This window comes from Cyprinodon variegatus, unplaced genomic scaffold (genome assembly GCF_000732505.1).
Source record: "Cyprinodon variegatus isolate N-32 unplaced genomic scaffold, C_variegatus-1.0 Scaffold64, whole genome shotgun sequence".
In the NCBI taxonomy this organism is placed as follows: Eukaryota; Metazoa; Chordata; class Actinopteri; order Cyprinodontiformes; family Cyprinodontidae; genus Cyprinodon; species Cyprinodon variegatus.
In genome coordinates, this window is record NW_015150517.1 from 775364 (window position 1) to 787633 (window position 12270).

General features: G+C 34.9%; 1 protein-coding gene and 1 long non-coding RNA gene across 2 annotated transcripts in view; one reads left to right on the forward strand and one right to left on the reverse strand.

The window, feature by feature from the left end:
- LOC107082854 (exostosin-1-like) overlaps positions 1-12270 on the reverse strand; it is a 328874-nt gene that overhangs the window by 119318 nt on the left and 197286 nt on the right. The window lies entirely within an intron of this gene.
- LOC107082858 lies at positions 5090-6189 on the forward strand. Its single transcript, XR_001481156.1, has 3 exons — positions 5090-5226; positions 5630-5748; positions 5906-6189. It is a non-coding gene; the product is annotated as an uncharacterized LOC107082858 (long non-coding RNA).

The following is a 12270-nucleotide window of genomic DNA, read 5'->3' on the forward strand; positions in this document are numbered from 1 at the left end:
TGCTGCTCGAAACGCGCCGCGGGACTTTTTGCTGCGCCTTGACGCGCGTCAACCGTTGACTTTGCATGTAAACTCGCTGCTTCTGTCGCGCCAGCTGCCCCCGGTGTGAACGCAGCATAAATGTTCTGGTAATTATTTTTATTTAAATTTAGCACTTTATATTTGTTTGCCATAATCTTTTTTGATTATATTTTACTTATGAATTGGCATTGGTTAGCTATTTGGATGCACACATATAGTTGACTAATTTTGCCCCATTTTTCTTGTATGGTTTACTTTGAACTAATAGCTTTCTTGTGAGTTATAAGCTTCTTGTGAGCTTCTCTGATTTTAATTCTTTTTTTGGCTCAGTCCCTCACAATAAGTTATGTAACTTCAGTCCAATGTATTGTTCTGATGAAAATCCAGATAATTATAACCATAGAGATACAAGCATGGACTATGGAGTGCATTAAATACTGCCACGTTGTTTGGGTGGTGGTCCTCCCTACTTATCTAAACCAAAAGCAGAAGATACCTTCCTCTGCAGCATGTTTTTGTTCAAAACAAACCTTTGACATGAGGGTTTTGTTGGATTATTTTTTCGAGGTGAATTAATTGTTTGCACCCTGTGTGTAGAATATTACTGTATTTATGTCCAATAGCAAAATGTCTTCTGTGTTTACTCAGGAATGCATGCTAACCAGATATTTTCTGTGTTTCTTAAGATAAGGCTGCATCATGTTGAAAAATCATATCACTTGACCTGTAGTGATTCACCACAAAAATAAAAAATAAAAATTTGTTTCAGGGGTTTCAGCTCATGTAAAACTTTCATTTGCAACTTTGCGCGTGAATGTGTTTGCTGTGTTAATAAATAAACTGAAAATATATATAGTTAGATATGTGTGTTTGCACAGTTTAATACATACATTTTCTGGTTAAAATATGAATCCACCATCCAGTGGTGTCTTCATAGGTCTAGAAATTTGCAGTTCATCCAAAACTCTGCTGCTGTCATCCTCACTAAAAGTTAGAGGAGCAGCCCTTTATCACATGAGTAATATCTCCAGGATTGAAGGACAAATGTTTCAACATCATTTTGGTTCTTGTATTTCAGAGAATAGACTTTGAAAACTTCTGCTAGTCTATAAATCACTGAATGGCTTAGCACCAAAATGCATTACAGACTTTTCAGTTTATCTACTGCTTAAGATTAGTGGTTCCCTTCCTTACCCTTTAGGGACCCCTACTCAACATGTTTTAGGTGTCTCATTGTGAGTCTGCACTTTAAATAAATGAGTTAATAAAAATTTCCCACAGCGCTGACTTAAAGAACCGGAGCAATTACTAGAATCAGGGGTTTTAACAGACTGGTTAAAGGTTCTGTTTAAAGCTGCTAAAATGATTAAAATGAAACCTCCGGTATGAGCATGTATGTCACTACGGTAAATTATTTTTTGTCTTTCTTCCTATCAGCATGAAGTTTGTTGGGATTTTTCTCGTGTTTTATGTGGTGTTTATGATAGCTCAACCTGGAGATAGCATATTCTATGATTCCATTAAGGAGCCAGGTAAGAAGGGGAATTGCTATGATCTTTAACGTTTCAGAATACAAGAAAACCACACCAATTACAATACAACCTTCATTAAAAAAAACTGGATTACTTAATAGGTGATTATTAGCAGAATCACGCAGTTTGTGCTGATCTACAGCTTTTCTTTCAGTGTCTTAAGCGATAAAAGGAAACGTGCAATGGCTGAAGCATATGATCAGCATCTGGATCATCAGAATGACCAAGAAGAGAAGCAGCAGCAAAAGCAGGATGACGAAGATCAAGAGGATGAGCAAAAGGTTCAGGAGGATGAGCTGGAAGATTAGCAAGAGGACCAGCAGAAAGACCAGCAACAACTGGATGAGCAATAGGACGGCAGCAGCTGGAGTAACATTAAGTCTCAGTAGCAAAGGGCTGATATGAAACCCAGCAGGGTGAATGTCCTCTTCAAAATAAAGTCTGAACGAGGGCAAGTCTTCATCAAAAATATATGCATTGTGAGTTTGTTTACTAAAGGTTTTTTGGTAATTAATTCTGATCAAATAAATAATAAGGTCTATAAATGGGCTTGATATTACTTAGTAAACAGTTTTGACTCATATATCTCTTAAACAGATGACCAGGTTAAAGGGAAATAAGATTTATTTAAAATAAACTGACGGTTCCTCATAATAAAATTCTATTCTGTTTTAACACTTCTAATTAAAATGTAGACCATTTAAATCTATACAATTCAAACTGTTTTATATGAAACATGTTTAACTGGAACAGATTACATTCTTTCTTTATATGTTTTTTGTTTTGAAATGGTAATTAAAAAGCTGAAGTAATCAAAGAGTGATGATGATGTTAACAATGTTATTGTGTAGAAATTTTATCTGCTGCCAGAAACACTTGTGAAAAATCTTTTCTGCTCACAATCTAACAAAAATGAAACTTGGAACGAATGTCTAAGTTAAAAACTTAACAGCTAATAAAAAAAGCTGTTTATTGGCTAAAAGGCAAAAAAAAAAAATTAAGCAAAATGTTTTTTGCATGGATTTTGATTAGATTACATTAAAAAATCATGCCTAATTGCTCCTCTTTTCCTTTAACATAACAATCAAAGGCAATGAGAACAATGATAAAAAAATATGACCAACATTTACCGTTAACCTGTTTATGCAATATTACTAAATGTCACATACTGATAAAATATTGCTAGTTCTGTTCATACATAAAGCTACAGAGCTGCTGGTACCCACAACTTTCTGCAACACAAAGCACCATTATGTCTATGCAAAACAGCCATTTAATCCTGAATCAGTGCAAAGCTAAGGACTAATTTACATGCAAGTAAGGAAATCTTTATTTGTAGATTTCAAAAGGGTGATGACCTTTAAAGCTGAACAAAATGTTGAGTTATTTTAAAGTTGAGCGTGCTGTAACCATGTCAGACTGCTGATAGTTACTTAAATTAATCCAACATCCCTTCCTGCAGAAAATGGGTCTTTCAATTTCCATGATTTAATTGCAACAAGATGAATGCACCATGGAACAAGTAAAAAACTATTCCAAAATGTTGGGTAATTGATTGAGTTGGGATGGCTAAACACAAGACAGCTTTTTCCCTTCTTTTTATCTAAGTTTTTACATATGGGTACGTGAGTATTAGCCGTCAGAGAGGATAAAACATTGTTTAACTTTCAAGGACAGGGTTTAGACCCCCAAAAAGAAATATTTGGAAATAAAGTAAAATTGTTTGACATTTGAAACAGTCTTAAAATCACTAGATTTAATTACAAAAATAAAGTAATTTATTTATAGTTATTGCTGAGAACTACTCCTCTGCAGTAGATTGTTCTGTATCAGCCGTTTCCCTATTAAGAACATGCAGTGAAAAAGGCAAAACAGTAACAAGTGGGCCAAAAGAAGCCTCAGTATGAGGAGCAGCAGTACTTGGAAAAACTTTATAACGTTTGACCAAAAACATTGTGATTATATTTGTCCAGAGCTTAAAAAAAACTTCAAGCTTTTCTTTCTCTATAAGATAGTATATATTGACTAAGCCCCCCTTGGAAAAATATATTTAACTATGTAGTTGTCTTCAAAATAAAGAACTTTATATTGACCCCAATGCAGTTTTTCCTGCCTAATGTGAAATAGAAAGTTCCAAAATAAATTTCAGAGCTTTACACACAATGCCTGCTAACCATTTTTCTTTCTGAATCTTCAAAAAATTAAACAAAAAAGAAAAACTGTGTATTTCCATTCATACCTTCAATCTCACACAAAAATAAAGAATATGTTAATCTTTCTTAGAAAACATTTAGAAAGTATAGTCCTACAAGCAAGTCCAAAAATTAAACATTTCTGTGTTTTATACAATGTCAAGATAGCATAAAAACTGCTTCTGTTGAAAACTGTCAAATCAGAGCTTTGATCATTTTGGTAAATAGCAAAAAATCATAATATATTTTTTCGTAACCCAGTGATGGGGCAATATCTGTCCTGGGGGAAATTTTGGTCCAACAGAAGCAAAAGACAGGTATTTACTATAAAATGTTTTTAAAGTTTATAAAAAGCAGAATTATTAGGCAAAATCCTGTAGAGTAAGAGCAAAAATTGTTAACATAAACACTGTGCACTTCTTGAAAATTTTACCACATGTAAAACTTGGGAAGGTTAATTAAAAAATATATATTTTAGAGTAATTGACAGTTAAAGCAGCAGCAACAGAGATGTCGAAAGTGAGTGAAAAAAAGCTTTTACTACATAAACTTCTTCTATTAGAAAGCATCCATGATGTTAATGATATTTAAAGTCCTACATTAGATTAGAGAGGCATACTGTAATTTAGTTATACTGTAAATTCCACAGGGATTCGTGCCTCGATGTCGTGTTTCACATCATATTCACAAGTTATCTCAGATTAACAACTAACCTGCGACCCACAAAAAAAGAAAGAGTGCTTAGATGCCTCAATCTTGTTTTATTTTGACCAAACCCAATAAAAAAGAAAACATTTTTAGGACCTCAAAAAGTACATTAGAACCTATAAAATAAACACACACACACATTTTAAATTACTGAGCTCAATTCTAAAGATTTCAAGTAACGACTTGGTGAGTTTTTGGTCTATATTTAGATTTCACCCGCACCCTGTTTTGGGGAACTAATAACACAGCAAATAAGCTATTAACGCAATGAGGCATGCATTTGCAGGTCATTTATTCAATACACAACATAAACACAGCAGCTACAACATACAGGGCAAAATAAAACAAAAACATTATAGATTTTAATTGCAATGCATTCCAAAATGGGTGCAAACAAATCAGTCCATTTTACTGTCACCATGACATTTTGCAAGACCTCTGGAATAATTTGTTTTAAAGTTAATACAGGTAACCATTTATATATATATATATATATATATATGTATACTATTTTCGATATACTATCATAAAACTGAAAAACTGAACTCATGGGAGGGGATGTTTTGTTAGCCAAATGATGAGGAATTATCTGACCTGCTTGTGAGATTCTACTAATGACCAGTTATGTAATATGTAAAAATGTTGCACAATCACGAATCTCAACTATTGTGGCCGATATATAAGATGTGCACGACTACTGGCACTCAGATCTCTTCATAGCCCTGCTACTTAAATCTCTATTACAAAAAGACAGACTGTAATACAGTTTAAAGGTAAGAACTTTAAATCTTTGTCAAATTTATCTCCAAGTAATAACTGAAAATAAATATCCCTGATAATGTTTTACCAAATTACTGTAGTCTATAGTATGGTATTAGAAGGCCTCTGGATTTCTTTTTTTGATTATTCATTTCTGACTGGAGTTATTTTTTTATGTAAGCGGGAAAAGGCCTTCTGATTCAGACATCTACAGCTTTAATGATCAAAATCCAAAACTAAAAGACTTAAAATGCACTTTAGTGATAAAAATGATAACAAGTATACAACATTTTAGGTTTGAAATTCAACTGTTTAATTGAAGTAAGTTCACACTACTGAATCAATGTAATCGGTAAACTTTAAAAGGTCTTGAACTGCAACGAAAAGGTTTTCCATTTTTGTCTTTTTTCTCCTAAGATGAAGTGTGCCTGGATGTTTCTTGTATTGTCCATGGTTGTTATGATGGCTCAACCTGGAGAGGGATTTTTTGGGCTGCTCATTCATGGAATCACTCATGCAGTTCATGGTATAAAGAAGTGAGTACTGTATTTTCTGCTCTTTGTGTAATCATGGACATTTTACAAAAAATAATTAATTTTATCACACTTATTAGGGATTTTGAAATGTGACCACCATCTTTATATGTTTATAGTGAATTATCATGGCACATTGAACCTTCTTTATCTTGGTTAGGCTCATCGATGGGAAAGAGAACCTTGCAGAGCAGCAAGCAGAAGAGCAGCTATTCAAGCGGTTGTTTGAGGACAAGGCTGCACGGCGCCGTTTTGATTAGACCATTTAGCAAATCTTGCTTTAATTTTAAAAGATATGAGCTTCATTGATAATGTTTTACTTAAGACTTTGATTTCCTGAATCATAAAGTGTCTTTTGAGATTAAATCACTATCACTCACTGTGGTTACTGTTTGTTTGGCTGTTTCAAAAATATCCTTTATAATAAAATTTTTGGCGCTTCCAGCAGTTTTTTCTTTACACACCGAATGTAATTTCTTTATATATATATGATTATGTCCGCTGGTACATATATTTTTGAAATTGCTGAAAATTAATTATAGTTAGTTAACCTGTTATGCTTTTTTTGTTCTTAGTTACTTTTAAAGACTTTGCTGACTGCTTCAAAAGAGATCACAACACCTTAGACCAGTGTTTCCCAGCCTTTTTTGACTTGTGTACCCCTTTGGACATTTTGTCTTACCATGAGTCCCCCCCTCAGTAAAAGTATTGATGATTGAACGTAAAATAACTGATAAAAAAAAAAAAAAAAAAAAAAAAAAAAAACTATTTTACTTAATCTTTTGATTTTAGCATTTAATGCTTTGGCATAATATGCTTTCCATCTCAAAAAAAAAAAAAAACATAAATATATTGCCTGGAAGTTAGTAAGGAATTGAAATATATACTAAATAAAATTGTATTTTAACCCTGCATTTATAAAGCTGGAGCTCCTCTCATCAAACTTGATGAATTAGAAACAAAAATACAGAACTAAAGTTATAGTCCAACTGACAAACTGATCAAGACCCCTGAGATGCTTTGATGAGCTCGATAGCTCAGTGTGAAAAACAGCTGATCCCAGGCTTTTCTCTACATTCAGTTGGAGTGGTCTTGTTTTTGATGTGTGTCAAAGCTGAAGGTGTATTCAAACATATAAAAAAACTTGCTTTTTGTTTGATAAAAGCTTTTTATAATTTTTCCGTTGGGTCATCAAAAAGCAAAACAGATCCCAGCCCTCTTTTATTTTACCGCCTAAGAAATGAAATTAGTTTCATGTACTCCTTCTAATGCTTTCGCTGGCCACTAGGGGTATGAGTACCCCTGTTTGAAAATCCCTGCCTTAGACCATTTCTAGATACTGCACCTTCTGAAAAAAAATCCAAGTTTGAGTTTGAGCTGATTTTCTGATGTTTCTAACTTTACCTTTCATCCCTTTGACAATAAGTTCTGCTTGCTGCATTTTCACTTTCTAAAATTATCTCTCTGTAATGTTGGGGCAAAGTTGCTGTTCAACTTTTCTCTATAGGGTGAGGAACGTGACTTTAACAATCCCACAATTTATAAAATAATTTAATACCTATGCATTGCATTCTCTTTTTTCTTGTTCCTACCAGTAAACAATCCAATTGTACACATGTTCTTAAACCATGGTGAACAGGTTGCATTATTGTGGTGTAATATTTTTTATAATTACAGCTATATAAAAGTTCAATCATTTTTTTACTAGCAAAAATGTTTATTTTTATCCTAATTTGGACCTACTGGCACAGGATATGACAGATTGCACAGTGAACAGTTAACACTGCTTGGGCTTAAAAAACAATTTTTGGTTTATAACAGACAAATAGCAGACTGTTTACTTAAACAGAGTCTCTCCTCCTATACACTGCAAAAACGATCCAGAAATAAGTAACAAAAATCTTAAATGAAGTATATTTACCCTTAATTTGAGCAGGTAAATAAAATGATCTGCCAATGGCATGAGTATTTTTACTCTTAAAATAAGATAGTTAGATAATATGCACTTGAAATAAGAGAGTAACATTGTTTTTCTTATTTTAAAAGGACATCGTCTTGTTGCATTGGCAAAGTGTCTCACTTACCTCCTCAATTCAAGGAAAAATGCACTTATTTTAAGAAAAAAATAACTTATTGAGATTTCTATTTTTGCAGTGTAGGAGGATTGTTTCAATCTTTGGACACATATCTCCTCTCATTATCTGTTACTGCAAGCTTTTGTGTCTACTTTTTCCTTAAATGAGGCCAAAAAAGGGGGGGAGAGCTCCGTTTGGGAATATTACCTCTATTCTGCTTCCCTTTTTTTAATTTTTTTTTTAGAAAAGGTTGTAAATAATTGCTGATCTTTAAAACTAAAACCATCTGAAAGGGACCTGAAGGAGCATTACTTTAACAAATTGCATTCAGATGGATGTCTGGATCTTTCTACATTAAAACTTGTTCTTGCTACAACAGCTACTGACAGATATCCAGAAGTATCTGGTTTCAAACACATCTTCAGCGTAAAAAGTAAAGGGGTTACCCAGAAGCACAAAAAACTGAACAGTTAATGAAAAAGGTTGAATTTAACTTAAGCCTCCAAATTTTCAATTCAATTTAAAAAGGGTTTATAAAAGAGCCCTGGTTTCATGTTGTGAATGAATGTGGTGTGACTGGTTGTGAGTGTTTCTATGTGTTTCTTTCATCTTGAGTTTTTGGTTTCCTTTGTCCTGAGATTGGTGTAGTAGAGTAACTGAGGATTGTCGTTGTCACATCTATGCTCAGCTCCTCCCTCCTCTCGCCCCTATGGAGCTGTGGCACATCTTACCAACCTGGGTTCTTGGATCTCCGAACCTATTGGGTATTACCTCAGATAGGGACCCTGTGAGATCCACCTGGCTGGGCAAACGGAATACATTGACCTGCTAGCTGTCTTCTTCCTGAAGCCACATCCTTTTTCATCAAACGGGTCAGTTGTATTAGCAGCCACGATACAACCCTACTGAATTGTCTCTCCAGTTCACGATAGCCTTGTGTTCTCATACAACCGCACTTGGAAGTTGGTAAATAAATTACAGTATTTAGCCTTTGTGCACTTTACAGTTTATAGCTCCAACCTTTAGAAGGGTTTGCAGATATCACTTGCCAATGGGGTACACACTACTATCTTGTTCCAGAATCACTTCCCCGTACACAGCCCCCCAGGTGGACCAGATAGTTACTTCTCTTCCCCATTGGGCCGAAAAGATAACATCGTCTTCCTTTTAGTTATGAAACAAAAACTGGACTCACCACACCTCTGGGTCATTCAACAGGATTGTAGACCCTTTAAACCATTGGGCAGTTACATTGCAGGGGCGGTCATTTTTCGGAGTCTTAAGGTCTATTGTCTGGAGATCTGTAACCCCCTTCTCTCTTCACATGATAGGAGCAGCCATTTCGTGAGTTCATAAGTAAAGATATACCTCCATTGATATCCAACCCTCCCCCCCTTTAGTCACTTTATCAAGTCCACCATTTGGTGGTCCAACACCCCAGTATTTTTCCAGCCTCTTGCTCCACCTCCCTTGACTGAATGGTAGGGGGCCCGCCATCTTGATCCTCCTTTGTTGACTGTGGATTAAAGCACCCGTCCCCCTTTATTTACTAGGTTAGTTGAATGTAGGTTTGCTGTGGTGCTACAATGCTATATTGTTAATACATTTGTAAACCTTTACCATTACAGGCTGAATGGGACACAGGGACCCCTTTTTCATTATTCTGCTTCATTCTATCCCTAATCTCCCACTCTGCAGAATCTATTAGTTCAATCTCTAACGTTCTACTCTCTCTGCTTTTTCTCATAGCAGCTTCACCTCTTCTGTTCCTGTTTGGCTGTGACACCATCCTGGAGAGAAATATCAGCTGTGCTGCTATCATTAACACCTTTGTTTACAAATGTTAGAGATCAGTCTGTTTTTCAGTGTAGTCCTGTTTCTCTGACTGACTGGATGCTGGCTCGGAGCTCTTCTGCCTGGCTGTGAGTTTCCTGGACCAGGCCGCCTTTTACAGCCTGGTTCTGCTGGAGGTTTCTTCCTGTTAAAAGGGAGTTTTTCCTCTCCACTGTTGCTACAAACATGCTTAGTGTGAGGGATTGCCTTCAAGTCAATGCAATCAACTGTTTTTCCTTAGATAGAATACTTTGAATCAATTTGACTGTATGATCTGGTGATCTCTAAAGTGCCTTGAGATGATATGTGTTGTAAATTGGTGCAATATTATTAAACTGAACTGAATTGAATGAATTCACATTGTTTTAATTGTATCTATTATTGCTTGTTATATCTGGTGCTTTGAACGGAATTTAATAAATGTTTTAACATTTGGCTTCCCTTGCACAGTCTTTATAAGTCATCTAAATGGACTCTTAGACCCTTTTTCCACTCTTTGAAATTATTATTTTAGTCTACCTCATGTTTTATTTTCTAGTAGTGTGTACTGTTTGCATAGATGTTAGATTTCTGTAATCCTGGATTATTAGAAATAAAGACATCATCGTATTAACTTGTAGTAGTCTGTTTATTGTACAGCAAGTGGTTTATCAGTCAGGTCAGATTCACCCTCCTTTTGCAGAGATATTTGAATAAACAGAGAATTTCACCTCCTGTTATTAATAGTTTCTAGATAATAATAAATTCTTACTTTTTTCAATCATGGGGGAAATAATGGTGAACACAGTCAGAAAAAACACAAATCAAATCACCATTTTGCCAAATCAAACAAAAAAACTTGCCATCAGATCCAGGGGTCCTTCACACACGGCTATGCTGAGAGAGGGCTGCTGCAGACGGGCTAGGATTACACCTGGCTGCTGTTACCCTCGGAGGTCTGTTGGTTGCCGCGGTCCTTTCAACTTCTGATTTTTTTTTTTTATAATGCATTAAATCAGTACATGGGCCATATAGTGATGCTTAGAAGTATAATTTTCCTGGCTTAAATGATCTTAAAATGTACTTTTATTGAACCACGGCAAGAGAAAAGAGAACTTTTAACTTAATACTCTGAGCTCTTTGAGCGCAAACCTGAAAGCTGCTGCTGCCGTGGTGCTTGATAGGACAGCTGTAAATCTCAATAACGGACAAGTCTGCAAGTCATACTCAGTAAATAGGGAGAGACAAGAACAACATCTGGGGACTTTGTCCGTTCTCGTCTGCTGTTCTTGTGAATTGGTACAGTACTAGGGCTGAGGCTGATGACGTTTCACGAGTACACGATTACATGAGAAAGCACAAGTACAAATATAGAGAAACGGCCTCTGTTCGGGCTGTTTTCATTTACTTGAGCTTTCTGAGTTATTAAAATGGTGCTGTATTTAATCGTACTTATTCAAAATTCTTAAAAGAAGGTGCTTATTAAATGTGTGAGTGCTTACACTGAAGTTACCTCTTTGAAGGGATCAAGTCAGGTTTTAAAGCTCCTCTTTGCACTAAAAAAACAGTGGTGAAATTCCCCAGTAATATTCTCAGAGTCTAAGCTAATGAACCTGTCTCTGTTTTGTCATATTAAATCTTAATTGTTCATTTGATACAGTCAATAATAATAGTCCTTTAGATNCTGTTTTGTCATATTAAATCTTAATTGTTCATTTGATACAGTCAATAATAATAGTCCTTTAGATGCTATAGGAATTAAGGGACCAGGCTGATTTAAACTTAAATTCGTCCAAGGAAATATCAACATTCTTTTGTTGTTTTTGACAACTATTATTTAAGCTACATGATTGTTTGTGTAGTGAAAAGGTGGTCAGTTCTAGGCCCAGTTGTTTTAACTATAAATTATTAAATATGCTTCCAATTAGTAAAATTGTCAGACTGCAGGGGATTCATTTCCACTGATAATGCTTGGCTATATTTGTTCATAAGTAAGTGATAATTCAGTAATAATTCATAACCTGAATGACTTTAAATTTTCAGCTTTTGAATTCAGAAAAGATGCAGGTGATTGTCCTTCAACCAGAGTCATGCACATTAAGCTTTTAAGCACTCATTTCATCTGGATGAAATCAAAATGGCCTCAGATGAAAAAAAGTAAAAAACCTTGATGTTATTGGTGATCAGAGCTGGTGATTTAAATCCTATATCAAACAGGTTTCTATAATCCCTTCCTTTTACGTGCAGAATATTCCAAAAGTAAGAAAAAAAATCTATGCATTTTCTAATCCAAGCCTTTAGATTTACATGGAGGAAGCCTAAACAATGTAATAAAACGCCTTCAACTGCTCCAAAAAACTTCAGCCAGTTTCTTTTTTGCTTTTTTTTCCTGTTGAAAATCAAAAAGTAAAGAGAGATCTTATTTCTCTAACTTTAGTTTCCCTTCTTTGTTACTAGGGCTGCAACTAACGGTTATTTTGCAAATTCATTAATCTGTTGTTTACTTTCTTGATTAATCAATTCATATTCAGAGCAAAAGGTTCCTTCATTTAAACCAGGTTGAGTTCTGGATACAGCATATCGATCGTAAATGCAAATTATTTTTACAATCCCTATATGTTTACCGATCTAACTGGGC